This window comes from Aplysia californica, unplaced genomic scaffold, assembly GCF_000002075.1.
Source record: "Aplysia californica isolate F4 #8 unplaced genomic scaffold, AplCal3.0 scaffold00047, whole genome shotgun sequence".
Lineage (NCBI taxonomy): Eukaryota > Metazoa > Mollusca > Gastropoda > Aplysiida > Aplysiidae > Aplysia > Aplysia californica.
This window is the reverse complement of record NW_004797317.1, coordinates 1,179,572-1,192,071: the sequence shown is the minus strand read 5'-3', so window position 1 is coordinate 1,192,071 and position 12,500 is coordinate 1,179,572. Positions and strand designations below refer to the sequence as shown.

Sequence of the window (12,500 nt, the reverse complement as noted above, 5' to 3'; positions counted from 1 at the left end):
AGAAAAATCGCACAAACAGGCGGTAATTAGTAATCTGGTACACGCATTGCCATTGTGAACAGGTCTTTTGTTTTCGCTTTCAGCCGGTGGTTGTGCCTTTTGTTCGTATTTTGCAATCCATGGATGGCAGGTAAAGATACAATCGTAACAAAGGTTAGGTGGAGGCACTGACCCTTGCGAAACTGAAAACGCTTGGAATATTAATAAACAGAAAACAGACACTGAAAACAATTACAGACAATGGGGTGCAGAGATTTGGCTGGTAACGGCTACGTTTTGAATTACATCCTTGAATGTGTTATTTTCATGAACTGAAAAATATCTTGGTATGCAGACAATACGATGGTCATGAACTAGCCTATTGTTGCTGTTTTTTATGAAACAGATGAGAGAGTCCTTAAAAAACTTCTCCGGTCCGGACTGAACTTACGTCATCTGCGCACAATCGTGAAGAGCTTAAGCATTACACTCATGGGCAGTTTGAACCAGAAACGACGATACGTTTCACAGAGAGGCAAAGGAGCGACACACCATACAAGGACAGACAGGCCAAATAAGAGACAGTTTAAATCCCTGTAACAATTCGCTGAGGAACCTGTATCGTGTCCATCTCAAGAGTTACCGTATGCAGGTTCTGGATGGAGCGGCTGTTTCGTTTAGATGCCGTGAAAATGGTATAATTTTAACGTCCCTATCGACACTATTAGGTTATTTAAGAAGCGGGACCTCCGAATTTAACACCCATCGAAGCGTGCCTTTCCTCAAAGTCACAACGTCAGATCGAGCTGAGGCTCGAACCTCGATGTCGTGCCAACCCCAGTGTACTGTCTCATACATAGGATTACGGCATGGGTTTAGTTTGAGCGAAGTGAAGAACACCGATTACACAGCAGCCATTTAGCGCTCGGGAAAAGCAAGGCAGGCAGACAGACAGAAACAACAGAAGGAAAATTAAAGAAGTGGACCTATCAGTGGAACCCTCCGACTATCCATACGGCATTGAAGTACATGTACATTATAATACACTTATATAATATGTAAGCTGTTGTCTAGACGATGTTATTCCCCAACTTAGATCGAGTTACATACGATCTTGGTGTACCGTGGGCAATGGTTTAAGAGAAAAAAAATAGTCACAGTTTCGTAAGAATTTTACGGCGCTTGCAACACAATTAGGTCATATATGTGTCGACGATCAGAGGTGTTCCTAGATAGAAACATACAATTAATTAAGTAAGGAGGAAAGATAAGGACGATAGATGTTTGATAGAAAAGAAGGAGCAAACCACAACAGAGCACCCACAAAGCAACCGCTGTGACAGCTTCAAATTTAGCACAAGCGTGATTTGCAGTAAAACATCTATTTGGAGTATTAACTTTCACCACAACCACCTGAAAAGACAGACATACGGGTGATTAGCGTCAGTGGGGTAACGTTCCTTTTTCAGAGTTAGCATGAAAAAGATAATTATGAGTTTTCAGCTTTTGTATGAGTTTTATGGCACATTAAGGTCATATAAGTACCACCGATTAGAGGTGTTACAAGAGAGTAACAAACACAAAAAGGAGGGGAGATAAGGAAGACCGATGTTTGATAGGAAAGAAAGAGCAAACCACAGCACCCACTAACCTCCCAGCATGTAGGTTCGAATCGCACGTGAGCAACACTGTATTTTATCAAGTACCACTGTCTTTCTTTTGGGAATACATGTATGGCAGCGGCTATTCGGACTCAAACTCCAATGCTTGTACCGGAAGTGAAGCAGACAGGTACGTCGACCTTGGTCTACCTCGGCTTCTACAATCTGGCCAAAATTTTCGACGCAAATTAATTATTAGTGACATCAAAAGTGAACAACAGTTGCAAAATCTGAAATACTACACAACAAATGCAAACTTTTAGTTTTAGTAGATGTTTTAGGCGCTCGCAACTGCATAAGGTCATATGAGCGTCAAGGGGTGGATGTCAACATAGAAGTCCTTACTCTGCTCACCTCTCTAGCTTCAACAGCACAAAGTGTGCTTCGACTATCAGGGCACCCCGGATATAGCTGGTCACAAGAGGGTGACAAACATACAAAAGAAGTAGAGGAAATGACGATAGTAAGGATTAGGAAAGAAAAAGCAGCAGTTCCCTGTTGCAGGTCAGGCTCAGGTTTGAGCATGACATCGATGAATCAGCCCATTTACAAATAGAATTCTACTGTGCATAAGAACTCGAGATGTTAATGTCCCCCTAAAGACACTTCAGTCAGTAGCACCGCCCCAGGAGGTAAATCAAAGTTTCAGAACAACAAAGGATTATAACGATCAATAGGTAGTCTAAACACGCTTTATTCGACGAGAAAGACCAAATCATTGATCAATTGGAAGTCCAGTTAGAAATTAAGAAGAGAAAAGTTAAGTACATGATTACCATACAATCCGGGTTTGTTCGGTCGACTTGATCAAAGCCTCCTGCCTTCTAAAAGACTTAAATTGTGTCCAAGGAAGGGGGGGGGGGGGTGTAACACTTGCCATAAAATAACGACAGAGTATTGACGAATACATCAACAACAACAACAACAACAACAAAAAGAAAATAAAGGGGGGGGGGGGAGAGAGTGTCTCTCATGTTCGAGAGGTTACGGTGTTCGTTTCTCATTCAATAGGTCCTGTATTCGAATCCGGATAGCGCAGGAATATTTCTGTTCTCTTACAATGTTCAGTCATCTGTTTTCGTCTGAACTTTCTGCCCCCTCCCCTCACCTTCTTTGCTCCCTCCTCTGGGCTCTTGACTCTGCAGCCTTTTTTTTCCTTCTGCTACTCCTTGGCTTCTTCTTACTGTTGTCTTATGGAAGGTAAGATCTACGCCTAGCCTTCTCGGAAGAGGGCCAAAAACCTCGAGGTCCCGTGTGCAAGTTGCGCACGTTAAAGATCCCTATGTGGTCCAAAATCGATAAGAGTAGGTTTCGCCACCACCCGGGCAAAATTCAAAATTAATCCCTACCAAAACTAAAAATGTTTCATGTTTCCCGCGCGCTCATATGACCGTATGCAGTTGTGAGCGCCGTAAAACACTTTTAAAAAGCCTTATAACAAACAAAAAACGCAATGCCACTAATAAGGTAGAGCTTGGACGTAGGCATTTTGTACTAAATAGACAACGTCAAGGTAGTGTTAGGATCCACAGTGAGACGGAAAAAATATAGATACGCTTTTCTACTCTTTGACCTCACGTTCTTTACATAAAAGTGACAGCGTAAAAAAAGGAATTTAAAATGCAGAATCAGATAATCAACACCCTTCCCAGAAAGGACAGAGTGAAAAAGTTGAGAGCTGCATAGTTTTTCCAAAATACACTTCAGACAACATAAAAAAAAACAACAACCAATGACTGCATTAACATATTTCAGAACAACGCCCGTGATAACAATCACCCTAATCGATATCGCTTTCCATGGCTATCCTCAAGGCAACCTGGCGATACGCAAACACCACGTCGAGTTCACTGTACGTTTTACTCCAGATCTTAATGGGTTGTACTTTAGGGAAAACCAGTACACCAAACGTACACCTTTTGCCACAGTTGGACTTGTAGTTGTTATGCAAATTCTTCTTTGAGACGCATTCTGCGTCTTTTGCCAAGGCTGATGTCTGGAAACAGATTGGTGTTTACATTTTACAATTTTATTTTTTGGGAGGGGAGAGGGGGTAAGGAGGAAGGGGGGGGGGGAGGTAAAGAGAAGAAGGCCGAAACAATAACCGCCATTTATTTCAAAGAAAAAAGATAGGCCGACAGAAACAACAAATGGAAAAAAAAGAGATAAAACATACAAGTTGCGCCTCACCCCCCCCCCTTTTCAACACCCCCAGGACTATAAGAGGAGCAGACTGGAACAATAGCTATGCAGGGAAGTAGTACTTTTAGTATACCAACCACCTTCCTATCTACACTTATATTCATATTAATTTTAATGTCAATTTCTACACCCCAATCGATAACAATTTAAATCATTCAGGAGGAGGCGAGCTACTTCGACATGGCAAGTCAGTTCAACCCTACTTGAGTGGGATACCACATCGAAGAAAAGGTGCTCGCTTCCTTGGCGACAATTTCCGTTGTACGCTACCCATTCTGTCGTTTGTTCGTTGTTCCCACCCCGACTCTTTATCCGAGTAAAGGACATGCCATGTTATATTTTGTGTTTAATTAAAATCAGTGAATGGAACTGGGAAGTTTTTATTGTCACGAAGCTTTTAAAAAGATTTATTTGGTGAAGTGATCAAAAGCTAAGTTGCGATGGCTAATATGCCAAGCAAAACTATGTTAACCACTTTTGGCGTTATCATCATCATCATCATCATCATCATTATTATTATTATTATTATTATTATTATTATTATTATTATTATTATTATTATTATTATTATCATTCAAATTAAAAAAAAAAGGTTCCAAGATGCTAACGTTCTACAAGTCAGGGCACTCCTATGATTTTAAACATGACAGAGAATCGGTGATATATTCTTATTGCTGCTGTAGTTGATGCTGCTACTGATGATGACGATAATGATGATAATGACCAAAATGATGCTGCTTCTGCTGCTGCTGTTGCTGCTGGTGATGATTTTCGCAAGCATAATTGTGCATAATGCTATATGTGAACGTACAACTTGTTTCCATTGCATTATTACTGTTTTTCTGTTTTTTAAATTACATTCCCGAAGAACCCAATGAAGGCCAAACCTTGAACGCATTTTATATCGTATACTCAAGTCTCCACCAATTACTTGTTTCTTATTGTGCTTCCTACAATGACCATGATAATAACGATCGATGACGATAAGGATGATGATGACAGTGACGATGAAGATGATGATGATGGATATGATACGATGATGGTGAGGATGGCGATAAAGATGGTGATGATGACAATGATGACGGGTGTGGAAGGTGGGGGAGGAGATTAAAATGTTTTTTCGTTATACAGCAACGGCAAATGAGAACATGAACACGTGAACAAATGCGCACCTTTAGGAAACATAGTACGAGACATACGTCAGCCGTTTACGTCTTTCGTGCCCTCAGCTTTGTTACAACGCTAAACGACTACCGTGGCACGCAGGGGGCAAACATTTTCATTAGTTGAAACGATAATGAAAAAGTGACACTGCTTCGTCAATCACATCAGCAAACCGCTTTGCAGTACAGACTATTATGCAGAAGGCCATGGGCGTTAACTGCTGCTTGACGTCATAAACAACTGCTTTATGATCGCCTCTGCCAAGCACCAACCCCTCCCCAAACCCCTCTCTTAAAAAAAAAACCCCAACCAACAATTAATTGAGAACAACAAATGAAGAAAAAAATATTTTTTTAAATTGGGTAAAGAAAGATATAAAAAAGAATTACATTATTTTTTTTCTCTTTCCTGAAAACAGAAACCCAATTGCTTTCAAGGGTAGAGCATTTTAACAGCCTGCCGTTGATAGCCATAACGTCATACTAATGCATTTGCCAAGCATGAAGTGTGGGACATTCCACCTGAACGCGAGAAGAAAAAAACAACAACTACACTGACCCTTAGCACGACGGACGAGTGGCAAAAGGGAAAGGCGACAACTCGATGATGATCCTCACTTCCTTCCTTCCTCCGTTCTCTCGTTCCTCTCCTCCCGTTCGCTCACACCACCAGCCGGCCAGCGCCACTTTTCTCACGGCACGTGTAAACGTCATCGCTGGCAGACCCGGCACCTTCGAGAAAAGGCGGGAACCCGGGCGGAAAAGCAAGTGCCGGGGTGACGCAGGGCCGCTTGGCGCCGACTCTCTCGACCGCAGCAGTATAAAAGTTTGGTTGTTTGAGAGACTCATTCATTCCAGAAACTTCACTAAAAACAGAAACTTAATCGGCCAGAACAGAAAGTAGTAGTTAGACGCCAGGAACACTTATAACAGAAACAGAGCAACGTTTTCGGAAAAGGGTAAGGCCTTTTTTCTTACTTATCTTGTTGTATGTTGGCAGAGTCGTTTGAAATACTGATTAACCCCCCCCCCCCCGGCTAATTTGTACGCTTGGTGCTATCAACATGTACTTTGGTTTCCACATTAAGCATTCTTAAGATAGTTAAATAGGATCTCTGATACATGTTTACTGTTGTATGAGCATAATACATTGCTATAGATATACACACATAGGTCAATATTTAGAGGAATTCATCTCTCCACTAATGTGTGAAAACGGTTTAAGCTTCCCAAAACAAGACCCTCAGAAAGACATACAGGCAGAAGATATAGTAATTACAAAGAAAATATGTCGTAGCTACAATACCAGCGCCGGTAGCAATCAGTGCCACCCAACTAGCACCTTTAACGCCCTGTTTTGGGCAGATCTTCATTTCTGGGGTAATTCCGAAGACGACACATTGCAACAAACCTACATCCTGATTTCAAAAAGCAAACCAAAATAAAAAACACCTTCCAAAACACACACACACACACACACACACACACACACACACACACACACACACACACATACAATACGCTAATCATTTCTGCAGATACTTACGCAAGGACTATGCATGTTAAGATTTTTTTTCGCACATAAAAAACAAACAAAACACGATTACATTAAATTGCCTTTCATGTTGTTTCCTTAGCTTAGTAAGCTACTGTTCAAAGTTCAGGAACACACAGGTTAAAAATGCACATTGTGCGCACCGAAAATTCCAAATCTTAACTCTGGGAAACGTTTGTAATTGCCATACATAACAAATGCGCAGCAAGGGAAAAGAAGACACTTGAGCACATAGCTTTGGATAGAAAGTATAAAGGTTTTAGAAATTTGAATAGACACAGGAAAACACTCGCCGTATCGAGTAACGTCGCGTAGTTTATCTAATTAGATCCGCTTTGTGTAGACTGAACTAACAATATTCAGGGTTCACAGGACCAAAAAACAAACAAACCAGCCTTTAAAATAACATACAAAGTTTTTACAAAGACTGCAGTGGTGCATTTTTGGTAGTTCGTCCTTCTTTGACAGTGTTATTGGTTTCTTGTGTCACGTTTAATTGCTAAATGACACATTTTGATTATTCAAGAAGGGGACTTTTTGGTTGCTTTTTTCGGGGGGTGGGGGGAGGGGGTGGGGTGATTCAAAACAAGTAAATGATAAAAAGAGTTAACAGAGCGGTACAATTTCCGGAACATTTTTTTTTCAGTTATGGAAATTTTTAGGGCAGCAAAGCTAGGACCGACAGTCAGGAGGAAACGTGTAACGCCGACTCTTCGAAAAATCGCGTGTAAAACAGACAAGTTTTACCGAAAAAAGGAAAAAAAACCCGAAAAAAAACGGTTGCATTGTTGGAAAAAATGACTTCCCCAATTCTAACCTTGTTGTATTGCTCTTCAAGTTAAAAATGTGAAAGACGGACATTAAAAGTGCACGGATAAGAGTAGAAAAAGAACGCTTCTTCATTGCATGACATTACTGGCCATTAAAACATGTCTAAACAATAGGTAGCAAGCACCCGCTGACAATGTATTAGGTCGCGCTAAGTAAAAAGTAAGAAAAAAGAGACGGCACAAAACAGAGACCTTTACAATCGATACGTTGCGCAGGAAAGGAATACAAAAATAAAGAAAGGTTGAGACTGAAAAAAAAGAGGGAAAACGTTTTTAAAAAGTTAAGGAATGCATAACAAGACGCATGGCACGCGCCACTAGTGCCATAAAATGCATTGCCAAAACAGTGACCACGTTTATCCCGCGCACTGACATTGTGCAAAGTCACGGTGATATTATTTCTCAACGCATTTCTTTAAACCTTTCAGGACGTAGTGTGCACATATGTCCGGTCAGCAGCAGACCAAAAGGCAATGTCGCGCCACACGTCCAGCCATCGTTCACTAGTCGGAATCACAAATTCGCATATTTCATAATATGCACGTTGTTGCTGGTCTCTTTAAGTTTCAGATAAAGATTTTTAAAAAACCCCAAAAGCTCTATGAATTGATATAGAACTTCTTATTCTAAAAACATAGTTTTCAAGCGTTGTCGAATGACCAAAATGCATGACCTCAAAGAGTTCAAGAGGGCAAGGCGTTGCATAAAAGACCCGAAAGGGTGTTTTTGTTAGTTTCATGAATAGAAGCACACTGACAAAATAATGGTCATCTAGTGCTGGGAAACAGTGAGACTGACAGACAAAAACAATGGTGGGATAACGACATACTAGGACCCTCTGTAACTAGTGGCGCCCTCCAAACACTGGCTCCAAAAGGCTCGAACGATTTAATAATGCACAATACACACATAAGAACATAATTATTTATTTGCAGGATACGCAGATATTGGTATAACGTGTTAGCCCCTATAAGCAATCGTCAGTTAAAAAAAGACAGAATACAAGAAAAGGTGACAAGATTGAAGAAGAGAAGTGGAAAAATTTATTGAATATGAATAACTTGTCGCAAGAAAGAACACAAAGTTAGGAATATTAAGAAGGGCATATTATATTTTAAATGAAATATTGGTGTTTTTACGTCCCCTTCGACAAAATCTGTACCAGACACTGCCTGTCAGGACCAGTTCGGGCTGAGAGGGATGCAAGATCCTACAAGAAAGACCGACATACTCCAAAACCAATTCTCCCCCACACGGGAATCGCATTCGAGTCTTCTGTGCGCGACAGCGAAGCGCGCCTAATCGCTACACCACAGACGCCGATATGTTAATAAAGTGATCCTGGTTTCTGTACAACGATAAAAAAAGGAAACCCACATACACTTAATACCGTATGCGATCATGGCCATGTTTTACACTCTTTTCAATAAAGATTGGTAATCTAAGAAACGGCACCAATGATTAAACGTCCGACTGCCTGCAAATAGAAATGAGCCAATTTTTACAGCGCAATGAAAAGCCCGTGAATAGAATCCCGAGGGGTTCCTGAAAAGAAAAGTCAGAATTTTGAATTCACTATTCAGAAAAAAGAGATAAAAAATACTTGCATCTGGAAATAGTGGGTGGGCAAATTTGAATTTGAATCATGCTTGGCTGTTTCTGACCATCGGCACCTCGGAGACTTGTTCAGCCAGAGAGGGTACAGGGGCATGATGCATTCATTAGTCCACGGACCCACAAACAGAGGCAACGTGAAAAAGCACTGGCTGGGTGCCTATTTTACGGCACGAATCCTCGGCATTAAGAGTGGAGCCCTAATATTTCATTCATTTCGTCTTCTGCACAGCTACCATCTGTGATGACCGGGACTTTTCAAAGTATCTCTTCCCCCCCCCCCCCCTCTCTCACCAGCGGTTGTCTATATGAGCAGAGTTTATCTCTGAAATATCTTACACCGTATAAAGGGTTAGACCCAAGTTTACTGCGCCGAGTAGAGTGATGAGCTACAGCATCTGTTACAACAAACAAACCACCAACAAGAAAGTGTTATACTCCCCGAGCAACCTTCACAAAAAGAAGAACAAGTCACATTACACATCTATCGCATATGTTCCATATTAAATCAAACGATCGTGCTTCTCATAGAAACGTTGGCTGGACTAATTTGGTGTTCTTGAAATTTGAATGTCTAGGGCCAAATGACATAGTACAGGTTATCATGCTCTCTTCGCTCCCCCCCCCCCCCCCCCATCCTTTCACTCTCTGCTATCTCTTTATCTCTCCCTCCACCCCCTCTCTCCCAGTCACTGTTAGGTTGAAGACTACCTGCTTAGTCTGCAAGAGAAAGCTCAAATTTCGAATCAAGAAGGGGTCCAAAATAATGTTCTTGTCTATTCTGGAACCAACTCCCTCAGCCCGGCCCCCAGACCGAGGTCTAAGTGCCTCACCTTCCAAACAGCCGTCTAAAAATATATTTTGAAAATGTACGTTTTTTTAAAGCCCACATCGAAACAATTTCGATGATTTACGAGGCGCCCTTCGACAGTGTCAAATTGGGATGAGAGGGATATAACGTCCCAGCAGAAAGACAGAGAAACTAGAAGTTAAAAATATTCTCCTCACGCAATAATCGAACTCGGGTCTCCTGTATTTGACGGCCAAACACCTGACTGCTACGCTACAGACGCTGGTTTATTGTGTCTGGAAGAACATTTAGCTGAGACAACAACAACACCGATCTCTCGTAATGTCTCTGTCGTGCACACGCATGTTTTCTATCCTGGACGTTTATCGGCTGTCCTTAAATGTTTTTCAACAACGCATTATATTTCATTTACTCGTTGTTCCATTTAACAAAGCAATCGGCAACAAAGGGCAAATAAAGAAAAAGAAATACAAGAGCACCAGAAAGTAAAATACACTTCATTTTGAGAAGAAATGGTTTTGTATTCATTTGTTTCAGTAACGAGAAGCCGGTCATTTAGTGCATGGAAAAGGCAAGCCAGAGATACCATAGCGATGAACAAGGCTAAAACAGCCAACCTTACAAGAGAATGTCAAATCATCTATCTAATCCCTTCCAGTCTTAGAGAAATTACATGGAGCAAATTCGACCCCTACAATTTGTTTGACATTTTCATTTTCATAAAAGCGTCCTGCCCATTTTCGAAGCACATAGAGAACAGATAAAGATAACTGCATCGACTCAATCGAGGTCATTTGGTGCAGGGGAAAAGTAAGAAAGACAAACAGAAACAATGAAAAGTGAAAAAAGTATGACCTAACACAGGCATCCCCTCCCCAACCCCAAACCCCCTACCTGACAAAGACAAATGCAGGTAAAAGTGTACACAATCCTTCAATTAATGCACATCGTGTAAAATAAAGTCAGAATGTTATCCGGAACTAGATAACGGCCACAACTTTCAGAGTCCAAATTGGAGCATGCAAATCTCAAAATGAAGTTGGACATTCAATAAAAATAGCACAAGAAACATGACAGAAAGGTCAGGGTGGGGTGGACAAACCTACAAACTCCCCAGACAGCATGGAAGAACCTCCCCTCTCCCCCATCTCGCCCCCGCAAGCCCACACACTAAAGCAACACAATACAAACATACAGAAATAAAGGGAAAAAATAAAATAAAACAGCCCACCAATTCGGGATGTGGGGATCTAACACCCCTTTTCAGGCATTTCAACTTGGGTGGCTGCCATATTATTCAAGAAAAGGACTGCCCTACGTACGAACTTAGAAACCGGAGCTCTGTGAATTATGAAGAAATCGAGAAGAGAGATATGAATCACAAAGGGTTTTCTATTTCAAACCGCATCAGACATCTAGAATTTCAAAGGAAGATCGGATAACGTACTCCGCTGACGGGAGTTGGGCGAAAATCTCGAGGGACGGATTTACGAAAATTAGATTCTTGAATGACACTACAGAAAAAAAGACACAATTTCTACTGTTACACCACTGATTAAATCTTCGTTTAAAAAAATATTTTTTTCCTTCGCCCTCAAGATTAAGGAGCTGGTATTGTTCGATGCAGCTATTGTATCAAACACTGCCCATCCCTTATGAATCATCACTCAATCCAAAACAAAACGTAAGGGCCACAAAACGCGTGAAAATGCACCTAAATACGTGTAATTCTGGTTATAAACGAACCGGGAAAAAAGAATGACAGATGTCTTATTTGCGTTTAAAAGACGCCGAAAAGATTCCAGATTATGACAGAACGGGGGACAATCGCGCCACAGAAAGAATACATGATCTTATTCACTTAATGGGTAGAAGAAAAGGCATAAATCATAAACCATGAAACATAGCCAACAATATGTACTCAAAAAGCGAACGTGTGTGGGTGTACAATGATTTCGGGTTGGAACAAATTAAACGAAAAACGAGTGGGTGGGTTGTGAAATAAAATGCTTCAGAGAAAAGAACTTCCACTGTTTCGGCAGAAGTCTTTCATAAGAGAAAAAAAGAAGCTCGTGATGAATCTTTTCGATGACGTGAAAACAAAAGTCACCAATATGAACTGGGCTACATTTTGATGTTTGCGCACTCATTTACATACCGCTATCTTAGAATACAAAGTTCTATCTGAATTTTTTTTTCCGTTTTGGATTACTAAGACCATGAGGTCAGAAACCAAATATCCTATCTGCTCAATCAATATCCTAAGATAATTCGGAGTCGTTATCCAGATATTCAAAGAATTGCATTCGAAAAAGTTTGACATGTGAAACTCGAAATTTTTTTAACGTCAAATTTCTCAAAACTTGGTACTGAGCAGATAGAACTTTGTAATTCTAGGGTAGTAAATTGTCGAACTCAAGACAGCAATTAAGACATCCAAACACAGAACACCCCTAATGAGGAGCCCCATATCAACGAAGGTCAGTGCGACTAAAACCTGGCTTCTAACCAAGGACTCGAGTAAGCCTACAGAATACAAGGACGTTTACCAATTACAGAACTCATTAAGTCCCCACTCTTTCACTTTGTCGAGATAGATAGATAGATAGATAGATAGATAGATAGATAGATAGATAGATAGATAGATAGATAGATAGATAGATAGATAGATAGATAGATAGATAA

General features: G+C 40.8%; 2 protein-coding genes across 14 annotated transcripts in view; one reads left to right on the top strand and one right to left on the bottom strand.

Moving 5' to 3' along the window:
- Nucleotides 1-12,500, bottom strand: part of LOC101861716 (RUN and FYVE domain-containing protein 2) — a 128,288-nt gene that overhangs the window by 52,453 nt on the left and 63,335 nt on the right. The gene's annotated exons all lie outside the window — the stretch shown is intronic.
- Nucleotides 5,829-12,500, top strand: part of GnRH (preprogonadotropin-releasing hormone-like protein) — a 16,116-nt gene continuing 9,444 nt past the window's right edge. Inside the window, 1 exon segment of the mRNA NM_001204553.1 lies at nt 5,829-5,964. The gene's annotated coding sequence lies outside the window, so the exon portion shown is untranslated.